We start from the raw sequence: 14,091 nt of genomic DNA, 5'->3' as shown, positions 1-14,091 counted from the left end.
GAGTGCGCGGAGGGTCCACGGCCCTGCTGGCGCCCGCGGGGAGGACCGTGCATCTGGTCCCAGCCTGCAAGGCGGCGGGGCGGGACTGGCAGCAGAGGGACGCTCCCCAGCTGAGCACAGCTGGCCAGGACCTCGCTGCCCCCTCCCCGGGAAAGGGCTTGTGTCCAGGGAGGCTTGACTTGGGGGCTGAGCAGAGAAATGCATTTCCAGCCCCAAGACCCACTGCCCCCCGGCCTAAAGCTCCACAAGAGACCCCTGACCATTGTCCCCGGGCCAGCCCGCCCTGACCACCAGCTTTGTTTGAGCTCCAGAAAGGGCAGAGGTCGAGACCCGTGATGTTTCAGGGTGACAGGGTGACACACACCCTCTCCACAGGCCCCCCACCCTCATTTTCTTTCTGTGCTGAGAGAACAATGCGCGTTGCAGACAAGGCGGGTGCGTCTGCACTCTGGAGAGGCTCCCCTCGGCCTCTCCCTGGAGGGCAGGAGGCGGACTGGCCAGCCACCACCAGCTCCGAGCTGCGGGGGTTGGGGGGCACCCCCATGATGGCTGGCAGGGCAGAAAGGGATCAGGTCCCCTGAGCCCCACCGTGCGCTGGCACCTTGTGTGGCCCGACTTCTTGGGATGGGGCAGCCGCCCCGCCCCAGGGCCCTGGCACCCAGCGTGGGGTTTGAGGAGGACACCCCTGACCGGTTCCCCAGTAGCCAGGCCCGTCGTGGGGCCTGCCTTGGGGCCTGGTGCTGCGTGTGAATCTCCCAGGCTTCCAGAAGATTCCTCCTCAGCCACCTCAGCCAGAAACCCGTCTGCAGTTTACAGCCAAGACCCCCACCAGGCCTTTCCTGGGGGAGGGGGCGGCGGCTCCTCTCTCCCGGACAAATGTTTCCTTCAGCACTCCGGCTAATCTCTAGAATGACAAGGTTTAAAATTTAATTAGCAAGTTCCTCTTATGCAAACCCTCCTCATTAAACTAAGTGTCCTATTAGTTAAAATGAAGTCCCGTGGGGGCTGGATGTGGACCTAGGGCTCCTGCTGGGTGTGGAGCCTCGGGCTGACCAGCCCGTGGTAACTTGGGGTGGGTGGGGGGACGGCTCCTCCCCCAGTCCTTCAGGTGACACGCCAGGCGGCAGGACCCAGAGGGAGGGGCCACGGGCTGGGGGTGGGGCCAGGGCGCTGCCCGTAGGGCCCAGAGATGACTGTGCGGATCTCTGCCGCTTCCATGCCTGTGGGGCCGCTGGGACCCCCATCCCATCTCCAGGCCTGGGCTGGCCTGGCCGCGGGGAGGCCACTCTCAGCGTTGAGAAAGTAACGTGTCTGGCTTCTCTTTTCGTCACAAAAGTGATATTGATGCTCCTTGGAGAAAACGTGGCAACCTTACAGGACCCCTCCCCCCACCGTTAACTCTAACCAAGAAGCCACCTTGGTGTTGCTCCTTACACCTGCTCCCTCGGCCTGTGCCCACCGGCTACGTAAGCCACGTCGTCCTCATTTTGTGTCACTCCGAGGCCATTTCCTAGGCCGCTGAATGTCCCTCGAGATGCATTCTGCTGGTGGCCTTACCTGAGGTCTGGCTCTTTGGCCCCTCGCGTGGTTTCTGCTCGGCTCCTGGGGACGTCAGCTCCAGGCATGCGGGGACCCGGTCCAGCCTGGGCAGGTTGGCCACTCGCCTGCCCCTTCCCCCATGCCCCAGAGTCTGGAGCTGTCTGACCAGGACCCACCTGGTCCTGGGGAAGGGTCAGCATCTTTCCTCTCCAGGGGCATCTTCCTGACCAAAGGGAACAACCCCTGTGTTGCCTTCCTCTTCCTTTCTGGAATGTTCCATGCCAAGGCCACTCCCCATCCCCTGTCCTTAAGTCCCCCTGTCTCTGATGGGGCTCAAGCGCGGTCTGGGAATCCATGGTCACCTTCATGGCTCCCACCCCAGCCCCAGCTCTCTCCTCCTCCCCCGAGGGTTCCTGGCTTGAGAATGTAGAGTTTCTCAAACTGTAGCCAAGGGGCGACTGCTCTCAGAGGCTCCTGGGGACTCCCCACAAGTCCTTAAAAGCCTGTGTTCCTGGCGGTGGGCCCGGGGCCAGCGAGGGGAGGCGCCCATCCCATCGGGTGGGTGTGCATCCGGGTCAGAGACTGGCAGTTCTCAGCCTGGCATCTCTGGAGCGTGGATGCCGACCAGGCTGGAGGACCCTGGGGGGACAGCTGGCTGAGGGTGGACACCAAGAGGCGCTTCCAGCCCCCAGGGAAGCTGGAGCACCAGTCCCATCCTCACCCAGAGCCCTGCCCACCTTTCCTTTGCCCTGGCCTCGCCCCCTCGGGGGCCTCTCGTGCTGCACCCCCAACACCTGTCCACAGGCCAGGACTGCCTTCTCCTTCGGCTGGCTGGCGGTCCCTCCCTCCCCAAGCCCAGCCACGCAGGCCTACCCCGCCCTTCGGCCCCATGAGCTGGACGACACCCACCCCCGTGGCTCGCACCCCCCACCCCTACATCTGGCCATCCTTCTCGTCCATCTGGCCCTTTGTGCGTGGGCCACAGGCGGGTGGGCAGGCACTCCACGAGGGTCCAGGAGGGCCGCGGCCCGCCTCCCCCAAGGGGCCCAGCTGGCCCGCCTCCTGTCACTGTCCTTCAGCAAACCCTCTGAGGAATTTCTCAGTGGAGCTCTCTCCTGATTTCTCATGGCTGGGGATGAGAGGGGTTCACGCGCCCAGGGTCGGCGGGGGGGGGGGGCACAGTGGGGGATGGGGAGCTGAGCGGGGGTGGGGGGCCCTGCTGTCTCCAGCCCCCTGCTGGTTGACCCAAATCCAAACTGTCCCTCAGTGACACGGTGGTATTTGCAAAGCCCCACCCCCCGCCCTGCCCATGGTATTTTGCAAAAGGAACCCCAAACAACTTGTTCTCTTAGGAGTGGGCACAAGCTAACTCAGGAGAAGGCAGAACCACTCGTGGGATTTAGGGGGGGCTGCATATTTGTGGCTTCCTGTTTTTGTCTGGGTCAAAATAACTCGGCCCATTAGTTTTTGATTCCGACTAAACTGTTTAAATAACCAGTTTCAGCTTTTAGGCCGATCTCTTATTAACTCTGTAAGCTCTTGGAAATACGAGAAGACAGCTCTCCACGTCTGTCCGCGTAGGGTGTGTTTTAGACACGGACAACCTGGGCCTGAGGGACCCTCCCTTTGTGTCCGTGGCTGAAGTGGCTTTAAGTATTTAAGTATTTAAGGGAGTTTAATTGAGTCGTAGAACTTCCTGGACATCGCTCTTAGAGTTTGCTAAGCTCTGTCGGTGAATCGTATTTGTAAACTAAAATTTAGAACTTAGGAAACAACGCGAGTTTCGAGTTAATTGAATTTCTGAAAAACCAAAGTAATTACACTGAATACTCTTCTTTTTTTGTTTTTTTTAAAGAGAGAGCACAAGCAGAGGGAGAGGGAGAAGCAGACTCCCCACTGAGCAGGGAGCCCGATGTGGGGCTCGATTCCAGGACCCCGAGATCATGACCTGAGCCGAAGGCAGACGCTTAACCGACTGAGCCAACCAGGCATCCCTGAATACTCTTCTTTTTATGCTAAAAAAAAAAAAGGAACATTCTAGAGCACAGAATACTTAACAAATTAAATCTTTGTTGTCCAACTTCACGCTGGGCCGTTGCGTCCTCTGGGTGGTCAGAACCCCCGTCCTCGCCCACCCCTCCTCTCGTGCATCCCCCGAAGAGAGGTGTTCGAGTCTAACCCCTGGGATACATGAAGGGGACCTGCTGTGGAAAAGGTCTTTGCAGATGTAATTGAGTGAAGATGAGGTCATAGTAGGTTGGGGTGGGTCCTAATCCAGTGACTGGTGTCTCCAGAAGGGAGTGATCAAGGAGACACACGGGAATAGGGCCGTGCGAAGACAGAGGCAGAGATGGGTGGCGCTGGGACAGGCCGGGGGAGGGGGGCCGCCAGGATCCCGGGCACCACCAGAGGCCGGAGGGAGGCCTGGGGCAGACCCTCCTCGGAGCCTGCAACGGAGCTAGCCTGCCCACGCCTTGATTTCGGACGGTGGCCTCCACGGGCGGGAGAGAATACGGGTGTTTGAAGCTGGTGCGTCTCTAATACTTTGCTATGGTAGCCCCCCAGGCCTGCCACCCGGTGCTGATACCAGCCCCGTGATGTGATGTGGGTCCCTCGGGTCCCTGCCATGCGCAGGGCACAGGGTGAGCGGGAGTCTGCGGGACCTGAGAGAGTCAGCGGGGCGCCTGCAGGGGCCCCAGTCTTCCAGGGGCCTGGCCCTTCCTTCCGTGGCCTGCCCACGCCAGCTGGGCCTGTCCTTCCCTCCCGGGCTGCCCCCGGTAGCCACACAGCCTGTGGGCATCTGCAGGTTCAGCCTGCAGCCCAGTGGTGCCCCGAGTCTTCCAGGGCCTATTTATAGGCTGAGGGGGTGGGGAGCAAGCACGGTGGCTGACCCTCCCCCCACAAAGGCCCCCGCGACCCTGCCTGGCCCTCCCCAATCTGCCAATATTAGAAAGGATTTGTGTCCCCGATAAATAATGCAAAGTTAAATTACATCCGCTCTGGCTTAAATTTTCATATTCCTATTTCTCATCTCCATAAAGAAATTCTGCTCATGGGCCTCCCAGGGTGGCCTCTGTCAGCTGCCAGGAAGCTCCTAATGAAATTGCTCCTCCGGGGGGCGGCCGGGCAAGGGGTGGGGGCGGCCCCCTGCCGGGGGAAAAGGTAAAAGGCCGGAGTTCAAATTATTTATCTCCCTAATAACGTAACCGATCGCAGGCATCGAGCGGCCTCGAGCTAGGGCAGGCGGGTGATGCATGAGGAGGCGGGCTGGGGAGGCGTGGGATCTTCCCGGGAGTGACCCCACCACAAGGGCACAGCAAGGACAGGCCTTAGAGATGGCTGCAGAGTGGGGATGCCCCCACAGCCAGGGAGAGGTGGGGCCAGCAGGGCTCAGGGAGTGAGCATGACCCACACGCCCTTGAGAAAATGCAGGAGGAACGGGGCACAGACGCTTCCTTGGGGTCTCGGCCCCCTTTGCCATAGCTGAAGTCAGGGGCTGGCTTTTGCCCACTTTCTAGTGGTTTTCCCAGACCTGGGACAAAGCAGGTACTTGGAAAATGTTGGGTGCACGGTGTTGCCCACTGAGGGACCTCCCAGGGGTACAGGCAGGAGGGGAGACCCTGGGCTTGCCCCGGGGGGGGGCCAAGGGGCCAGATGGAATGAACTGGAATCCCAGGCAGGATGGGGAGAGGCCCCTGCGGGCTGACATCCTTGAGAGTGCCAGGCAGGGGGCTGCTGATGGCCTTGAAGGACCAGGGGGAGGAGTTCCCCACCTAGGGAGCAGCCCTGGGAGGAAGGGCATGTGGCCAGAGTTTGGGAAGGAAGCAGCCAGGCCTGGGAAGCCCCCAAACCAAGACAAAGATCTGCAGCTAGAATTTAAATCCCCGGTTACCACTGCAAGGAAGGGGGCGCCCACCTTGTGCGCCCTTCCAGACCGCAGGGTCCTCCAGCATCGGACCTCCGTGCGCCCCTCTGCTCTGCGAATTGCGTCACTGGAGCAGGACCAGGGTCGCCGGCTGGTTCACCCAGGCCCTGGTGGCCGTCCCCTGGGTCCCCTACCTCCAGAGGGGTCAAGGTGAGCCCTTGCCTGGCTGAGTGCTGCAGCCTCGCTGTCCTGCATCTTGGCCCCACACCCCACTTTCCCTCCCACCCGGGTCCAACACCCCAGGTTGGAGAGCCCCAGACCCTGGTTGGACAAGGCAGCATGGCCCGGGTTTCCTGCCTCCCTCTCTGCCTGCCGCACCCCACCCCCGTATTTATGGCCACTTAATCTGTGTGAGCGGCCAGCCCTAATATATCTCCAAGTATTGATCAGCTTTAGGCTGATAGAAGTTCAAGCTCACAGGGCCTCGCTCTTTGACCCCCAAATAGGGTATGAATCTCAATCGAATAGACTGATATTCGCACATGGCTTCTACCCCGGGCTAGAGGCTGCAGGGAAAATCAATGGAGAGTACTAATGACTCACGATTTATAGAACACCTGCCATTTTAATATTAGAATAAATGTTATATTGCAAAGGGAGGGGACACAGGGGGTCTCAGGGAAAATATTTCTTAGAGAGCCTTTTCTGCTGGAAAATGATGTGCGTGGAATTTTATGAAGTCAAATTTATAGACCTCATTTAGGCTTATAATTTAAAACTGCTTATGAGAAAGACATTAAGTAGAGTGCTGGGGTGGGGGGGCAGGGGCTGGATGAGTGGGTGGTCCCAGAGCTGGAGGTGGGGGGAAGCTGCAGGGAGGGGGTCCAGGGTGCCAGGGTGGGGCTCCGCCAGGGCCTGAGCAGCTGGGCATCTCGGGGAGGCAGTGGGCAGGGCAGGATTAGTCCAGGGCAGGGGCCAGCGGTGGGGGGTGGCACCGGGTAGTCTTCGCTGTAGGGCAGCAGGCCTGACCCAAGAAGGTGAGTCTCCCCGCAGGTATCCACATCACCCCAGGCAAAGCCAGGCACGTGTGTGCGTGAGTGTGCACTCCGCATGCTCGCGGGGCACTGCCTGTCCCCACGCCGTGCCCACGTGCACACCCCCCTCCCCGCTCTTCCGCAGCCTCTCCTCCACCTCCTCCTCCAGAACCACTTCTCTGATTTCCCTGCTGAAGAAAATTCTCAGTCCCAGCTTCCCACCCCTACAGGGACTCCAAGGCCCCTATGTCCTGGGCTGGGTGAAGGTCAAAGGGATCCCCTAAACTTTGTCATTTAGATAAACTCTGCTGGGTGCCTGGGGGCAGATGGGCACCACTGTCTGGTAGAAGTGGGCTCGGGCCCAGCAGGGCTTCACTGTCCGGTCTGACACGAAGGCAAGAGGCAGCCACTCCCCTCCCGCGCCCCCCGCGCCCCCCGCCTCCCCCGCCCCGTGGCAGCCTGACCCCCAGGCAGAGGCAGGCCCTGGGTATGGAGGAGAGGACCGGGAGGCCCAACCCAGCTGGCACGGCCCCTCCGAGGGTCTGTGTGTCTGATGGAGACCGCTGGGGCCGCCTGTGGCTGAGCAAATGCTTTCCCTCTGGGCCTCAGTTTCCCCAGCTGTGTCTGGAGAGCTTCCTCAGACCCTGGCCTGATCCCGCACAGTCCCTGCCAGGAACATGCCTGCCCACGAGGCCTGGCCTTGGGGATCTGGCATTTCTGGAGGAGGGCTGGACGGGGCAGGAATTAGCCTTTTCCTAAGCTGTATCCTCTTCCCCAGGACGCCCCTCCAGGTGTGGGGCTCCTCGCTGAGAGCTGGGGAGACAGCTTTTTGGACGCAAACCTTCCTCCACCCCCATCCAGAATTGCTGCCTTCCCTGCCAGGCTCTCGGGCTTTCCCCAGCGCGAGGTGACGACTCACTCTCCTTCGTAAGCTCCTTGCACGCTGCCCATGGCGCCCACTGTGGGATGGGCATATTTTACATTTCCGACTTTATTAAAGGAGTGTGTGGAGCTTGGGAATGCTGCCTTCGCGGTGGTCAATTCTGCTTCTGGAGGCCATAAATCTCCAGGCCTATGATTTGTGACTCCGCACTCCCGATAAATTAAATCTTTCTTGATGAAAAGGTTGGAGCTCCCGGCTCTGCTTCAGGTCACTGTGCTTGTCCAGAGTGAGTGGTGAGGGGCCCCGGGCGGGGCTCCCCACTGCCCCCCACCAGCTGCCTGCCCACAGCGGGGAGCGGGGAGCAGAGAGGTGGGGGGGCCAGCTAGGCAGCCGGGCAGAGGGGACGCGGCTCCCTGGCAGAGCCTGGCCCTCGGTGGCGCCTCGCTGCCAGACGCGCAGCCAGCTCCCTCCGGATCCTCAGCTGCCAGTGGACATTTTAGCTCTTGGTCTAAAATGTCTGCAGATCTCCAAAGGAAGAAGAACAAAGCTGTTCTTGCTTTTCTCAGAGGGCAGGGTCGCAGGCGACCAGGCCTGTGCAGGGAGACCTGCGGGCATTGCCCAGGCCCTATCCTGCGGGCTAGCCTTGGGCAGTTCCAGAACCGACTTCTGGGGACCTTCCCTGCTGGGGCCTGGGGGGCAGGGTTCAGACCACTGGGCTCCTGGGTCCAGCTTCTCAAGCCACACCTCCCCCACATCCTCTGAGCCGAGGTCCCTAACCTGGGAGCTAAGACGGGCCACTGACTCCTGGCCCAGCGCCGCACACACATGCTGAGCTCTGGGCCACCGCTAGCCGCCCAGTCGTGCTGGGACCGACGACTGCCCTAACTTCCTCTGAACACAGAGGGCTGGACCTGAATGCCAGGCTCCTGCACAGTGGCTTCTAGAAACAGCGAGGAAAGCATTATCCCTCCAGCCCACTCTGGGCCGACGTTGGAGGTCTGTGCCAGGGACGACTGGACCCTGGGCAGGAAGTGGCCAGCGTCCCGTCGGAACAAGCCTCTGACCCCAGAAGGGTTTGAAAGCCGTTCACAGAATCATCCGGGACTTTAGACCCGCTCTTGGAAAATGGTGCAGGTCTGTCTCAGAAACCAAAAGGAATGAGGTCTGCATTTTGGAACAAAAAGATTTATGGCCGTGGTTAAGAGTTGATCCCAGGGAAAGTGCTGGAGGAATTGTTCTGCCACGGAACAGAATCTCCCAGAGCCCAGCAAACCGGGCCAAAGTCCACACAGCAGCCGGAGCTCGGGTTTCAGGGTTTCAGGGTGGTGTCTGGGAGCCCACATTCCTGCCCGGCAGGGGCTTAGGCTCTGGCACCCGACACAAAAGCCCTAACCCCAGGCTTCCTGGGACTCCATTATGCTGATGAAGCTCTCAGGCCTTTTTGGCTGATTGCTTTTGGGAGAGCTGCCCATCTGGGGGGCCGCTGGGAAGTCCCATCTGGGAGGGGTGGGGGGCCATCCCGGGTCAGCGCCGACTGGTGAGGAGAGGCCCATTTGAACACCAGTAACTCTCCGGACTAAACACAGGTGTGCCTTAGCCCCCTGGGCCCCCCCGAGCCGCCAGAGCTGAGCTCAGGGAGGAAAGGGGGGCAGGAAGTGGCCTGGCAAGGATCCAGGGACCTTTGGGTCCAACATCCTGGGGGCTCAGTTTCCTGCCCAGTTAGGAGGGTCTATCACTGGGTTTCTGGGCCCTAGGCCCCGGGCACGGCTGCTTCGCTGGACAGACTGTGGGTGAAGCTGAGACCAGCAGCAAGACCACAGCTGCCAGGCTAGCCCACGAGGCTTTGGGACAGAGGCTCCTGGCGGTCGGGGGCATGTTCAGAAAGGTGCCCCCGGAAAGGCCCCCCCGCCGCTTGCCCAGGTGTCTGTTCACACCTGCCACCTCACTGCCCCGGACCCTCAGGTCTGCCCCTCCCGCAGGGAGCTCGCAGTCAGGGCGGGCGGGCCAGCCAGGGGGCAGCCCAAGGCCCAGTCCCTCACAGCCCAGCTCACCCATCCCCACCCGGCCCCCAATGCCTTGGCTCCTTTCTGACTCTCTGGCCTCAGGGCCTTTGTACCTGCTCTGTCCTCTGCCTGGCTCACCCTTCTACATTGGCTCCCTGGACACCTTGCATGTAGCTCACACCACTTGGGGTCACTGTGGTGGGGCCCGGCCTGCGTGCTGGGTCGCTGGGTCGGGCCAGAGCGGGAGAACCTGGGGCCAGTGGAGGGGGTGAGAGGTGGAGGGGGCTGGCGGTGGGATTCAGGGCACCTTGCTCCAAAATGCCATCCCCGGGCATATCGAAGACTTGAAGCTGATGGAATCTCTCCCCAGATCTGTCCTGAAACCCTCCTGTGAGAGGCAGTCTCCCACACCCGGGGGATAGGAGCACCCTTATCTCCAAAGGCAGGGGGGACCCAGGGAAGAACCAGGACAAGCAGGCCTCGCTCAGCAGTCCCCAGGTCACCCCGCTGCCCCCACACTGCTTGACCTGTCGTGCTCCTCCAGGACGGAACTAAAGATGCATGCGTGTGCTTTTCTTCTGTTCATCTGTGTTTATCAGTTTACCTCTCAGACCTGCCAGGGATGCTAAGAGGGTCGAGGAAATTTCTTGCTCCCGTGTGCTGGCGTGGGTCAAGTGTGGAGCCGGATTCCAGGAGCGACAAGGGGCACAGATGCTCAGCTCTGGGGCCACACGCCCCTGGGACTGTGTCAGTGGCCTGGCCCCTGTAACGGTGACCACAGACCGGGGAGCTTCACACAACGGGAACCTACTGTCTCCCGATTCTTGAGCCTCAGTCCCAAACCAAGATGTCCGCAGGGCCGCCCTCCCTCCAGCCACTGTAGAGGAGGGGTCCTGCTCGCCTCTCCTAGCTCCTGGTGGCCCCAGGTGTCCCTTGGGCCATGGCCACATCGCCCCAAGTCTCTGCCTCCTTCACACAGCTTCTGCTCTGAGCCTGCCCCTCTCCCCTTCTTACGAGAACCCCAGTTTTTGGATGTAGGGCCCACTCTAACGCAGGAGGATCTTGTCTCTGAGATCCCTGGGTCTGCCCCTCACTGGTTGACCATGAGCGCCGGCCAGCCTCCGTGCCTCCACACGTCCCTCTGTAAGGTGGATGTGACCATCCTCACTTAGAGAATCAGCAGCCTCTAAGAGGCTCTCTGACCACCTGCTTGAACTTTGGACTGAGAGCAAAGTCCCTGACAGCCAGGCGGGCCCAGGATTCGAAGGCCTTGGGGCCAAGCTGAGAGCTTTCCTGCTCTCCCAAGTGAAGCATCTGGGCCTCAAAGAGGTGTCTCCGAACGTCTGTGCCCAGATGGAGGGGGACCATTGATTCAGGTGCGTTTCTAGCAATTTCTGACTATCAAGGCATCGGTCTGTGGGGAATGGATGGTTTTGGGTCAGCAATGATGGGCCCAGGAGGGGTGTGCTGGTCACCTCTCTGGGTCACTACAGGGGCCCCGGCAGCCTCTGTCCACTGAAGCCTGTGGGCCTGAGGTCCGGGAGCCCCTGCTCTGGCTGCCCACCCTGCTCTCACATGCTGGGTTTGGACAGAGGACCGAAGGCTTGCTCGGGCCCTGCTGTTCACCAACCACCTCTTCCAACAGTGCTGGCAGGGGGGTCCCAGCCCCCATCCCGCACACCCTCATGCCGGCCCGTGGGGGCTCCCCAACCTGGACACTATTACCACCAGCAACAGTCATGGCTACGAGCCGCGTGGCGGGACCCTGCCAGGCACCAAGGGAAGATGACTCGACATCTTAGTGGATCCTTGTAGCAGTTGATGCAACGGGGCCCATCACCAACTTAAAGATGAGTAAACTGAGCCTCCCAGAAATGACATCACTCACTTAAACTCACAGGATCTTCAGGGGCTGGGGGCAGGGCACCAGGCCCAAGGCCACTTCCAGCTGATGTCAAAGGCTTGCTGCCCCCCTCCCCTTCATCTCCCACATCCACATCTTGAAGTTTTCCAGCAGCACGGGAACCCCCAGAGGCCCCCACCAGCCTCCCCAGAACAGCCTCCGAGGCTGGGGGTGGAGGGAAACAGGCTCCAGGGCCCCATGAACACTGTGTGGGGAAGTTGGGGACCCTCCACAGCTCAGAGCTCACCCCTTGATGCCCCAGCTCCCCCTAGGCACCTTGCCTCATTCCTGTCCACCCAACACCAGGGCAGCAGGTGTGGGTGCTGGGCAGGGGGCGATGGCAGGTGTGGGGGCTGGGCAGGGGGCGAAGGCAGGTGTGGGTGCTGGGCAGGGGGCAAGGGCAAGGACAGGTGTGGGGGCTGGGCAGGGGGCAAGGGCGAGGGCAGGTGTGGGTGCTGGGCAGGGGGCGACGGCAGGTGTGGGTGCCGGGCAGGGGGCAAGGGCAAGGACAGGTGTGGGTGCTGGGCAGGGGGCAAGGGCGAGGGCAGGTGTGGGTGCTGGGCAAGGGGCAAGGGCGAGGGCAGGTGTGGGTGCTGGGCAGGGGGCGAGGGCAGGTGTGGGTGCTGGGTGGGGGCAAAAGGGCCAGTTTCGGCCGCCAGGCAGCTCTGCCAAGGACCTTGGGTGCCAGCCTTGAGCCTGGGGCTCTCTCGTTGGTGGGGGAGGGGGAGACTGACTCCCGGGCTGGCATCAAATTGCGCAGGACGGAAATCAGACCCTGCGCAGCCTACATCTGAGAAGGGGACATTCTTTGTTTGCTCCTGGAGGTAAATTCCAGCCTCCTGGTGTCCCCTCTGCAATTCTGTTGACTTAATTTGGCTTTTGTCTGGGGGGCCCCCGGGGGGGGCGGATTACCCGGGGGTCCTGTTACAGTGAGTTCAGGGGCCAGTAGCAGAGGTGAGCTTGAGGCCTGTTTTCCTGTTGTCCTGGTAACAACCTGGCCGCTCTGGGCTCCATCAGCAGCATCGGCGGCAAGGCCTGCCCTGGGGAGCAGGCAGGGTGGATGCCCCCCGCCCCCGTGTGCGGCCAGGGGTTGGGGGGCGTTCCAGCTGGAGAACATCAATCGTAAAAGTCCTGAAGTGGGAAGACCTAGGCGTGTCCCAGGACCTGGAAGGAGGTCGAGGCAAGGAGAGGGAGGGTGCCAGACAGCCGGTGGGGAGGGACAGACATTGCGGCGATAAAATGGGCACTGTGGGTGGATGGGCAGGCTTGAGTGGGGTCCACTTTACAGAAGAGAAACTGAGGGTCAGAGTGGCTCAGAGGCAGCACTCTGGTGATGCAGCTGATGGGCTGAGCTGGGATCAAATCCCGGACCGGGGGTTTCAATCCACCTGTGATCACTGCAGCCTGCGCCCACTCTTCCGGGGGTCCCCGACCAGAGTGAAGACCCCAGTCCAACTGGGCAAGCAGCCTTGTACACATACTCGCGAACAATGAGTCCCCCAGGCTGGTGCAGTGTTGCTGGGGGACGGGTTGGGGGGCCCGTGAGCCCTGGCGCTGCCCCCCCCACCCCGTGGCTGGCTGACCTCTGCTGCCCCCTGGCGGCCACCCCAGCCGGGGAGCATCCACCCCGCTATTACCTCGAGGCTTCCTCTCAGGCCCAACCTGGGATTCTGCAAACAGGTTCACCAAATTGTCAATTAAGTGAAAATCAATCCTGAGCCATTCATCATGGGCTGCCATCGATCGGGGCCCCTGGGGAGCGATTGAGGCCAAGTGCAGCCCCGCATCTCCTGCACCAGGGCAGCCTCTGCGATCCATCATCTGGAAGGGCCACTGCGCCCATGGGGGCTTGGGGCCGGCCTGGGCAGTCGGGTGGAAACGGGCACAGGGGCCTCTGCCCACGGAGCTTCCTCTCCTCCCATCAGCCCCCACACACCTGCCCCTTCCCTGCCCCCGCCCACCCTCGCCTTCCCTGAGGACTAAGACCCTCCATCCCTCTCCTCGCTGGCTCTCTCTCATGGTGCCCACGAGGACCCTGGGGTCCCTCATGAGGGGCCATAGCCAGGGGTCCCGAAGTATGTGGGAGGAGACGGACCCTCCTCCCATCCTTAGCCTCCCCTCTTTGGCCTCCCCACAGTGGGCACCCTGATCTCTGCTCTCCCATCTCCCCCACCCCCAGCATGGGGCCATAACCCATGTGACACCTTAATGCACTGAGCTGAGCTCCAGTCACCCCCTCCAGTGAAGCCCCCATCCAGGGACCAGTCTCGGAACCACAGGTCAGGGATGCATCCCCAGGAGACCAGAGCCCCCACAACTCCCCCATGACTCCCCGCACACACCTGGGAAGTCTGCAAGCCCCAGAGACACACACTTTTCTTTTAGAATTCCTTCACAGTACAGCACTCGGGTCATTATTTCTATGTCAGGAAGAAACAAACCGCCTCCACCCTGCCTGCAGTCAGCTTGTTCCCAGGCCCCTTGATGGAGTTGCACCAGCCCAGACCTCTGGAGCCTCCCAGCAGGCCATGGCTGGGAGCCCATGCATGTGGTCAGTGCTTGGGGGCTGGACGCCTTGTTCTATAGGCCAGTGGTGTTTCTGGTGGAGGGGCCCCTCTGGGCACCCTCGTAGTCTCCACGGGACAGATGAGAGCATGACAGGGAGACTCCCAGCCCCTCTTCCTGGGCTTCAAGGTGGAAACCAGCAAGAGTGGAAACCACCTCCCTCCCCCCGCTGGAGCTCAGGATTTGGGCTGAACATGAGGATTGTTCCATGAGGACTGGAAGCAGCCAGGCACTCGGGTGTCTTACAAATGTTGACCCCATGGCTCTCCTGCTTGCACTTCCAGGGTCAGTTCATAGCT

The sequence above is a fragment of the Mirounga angustirostris genome, unplaced genomic scaffold, assembly GCF_029215605.1.
Source record: "Mirounga angustirostris isolate CCGP_5_RB_7025 unplaced genomic scaffold, mMirAng1.0.hap1 SCAF_15, whole genome shotgun sequence".
Classification (NCBI taxonomy): Eukaryota; Metazoa; Chordata; class Mammalia; order Carnivora; family Phocidae; genus Mirounga; species Mirounga angustirostris.
This window is presented reverse-complemented; position numbering follows the sequence as displayed.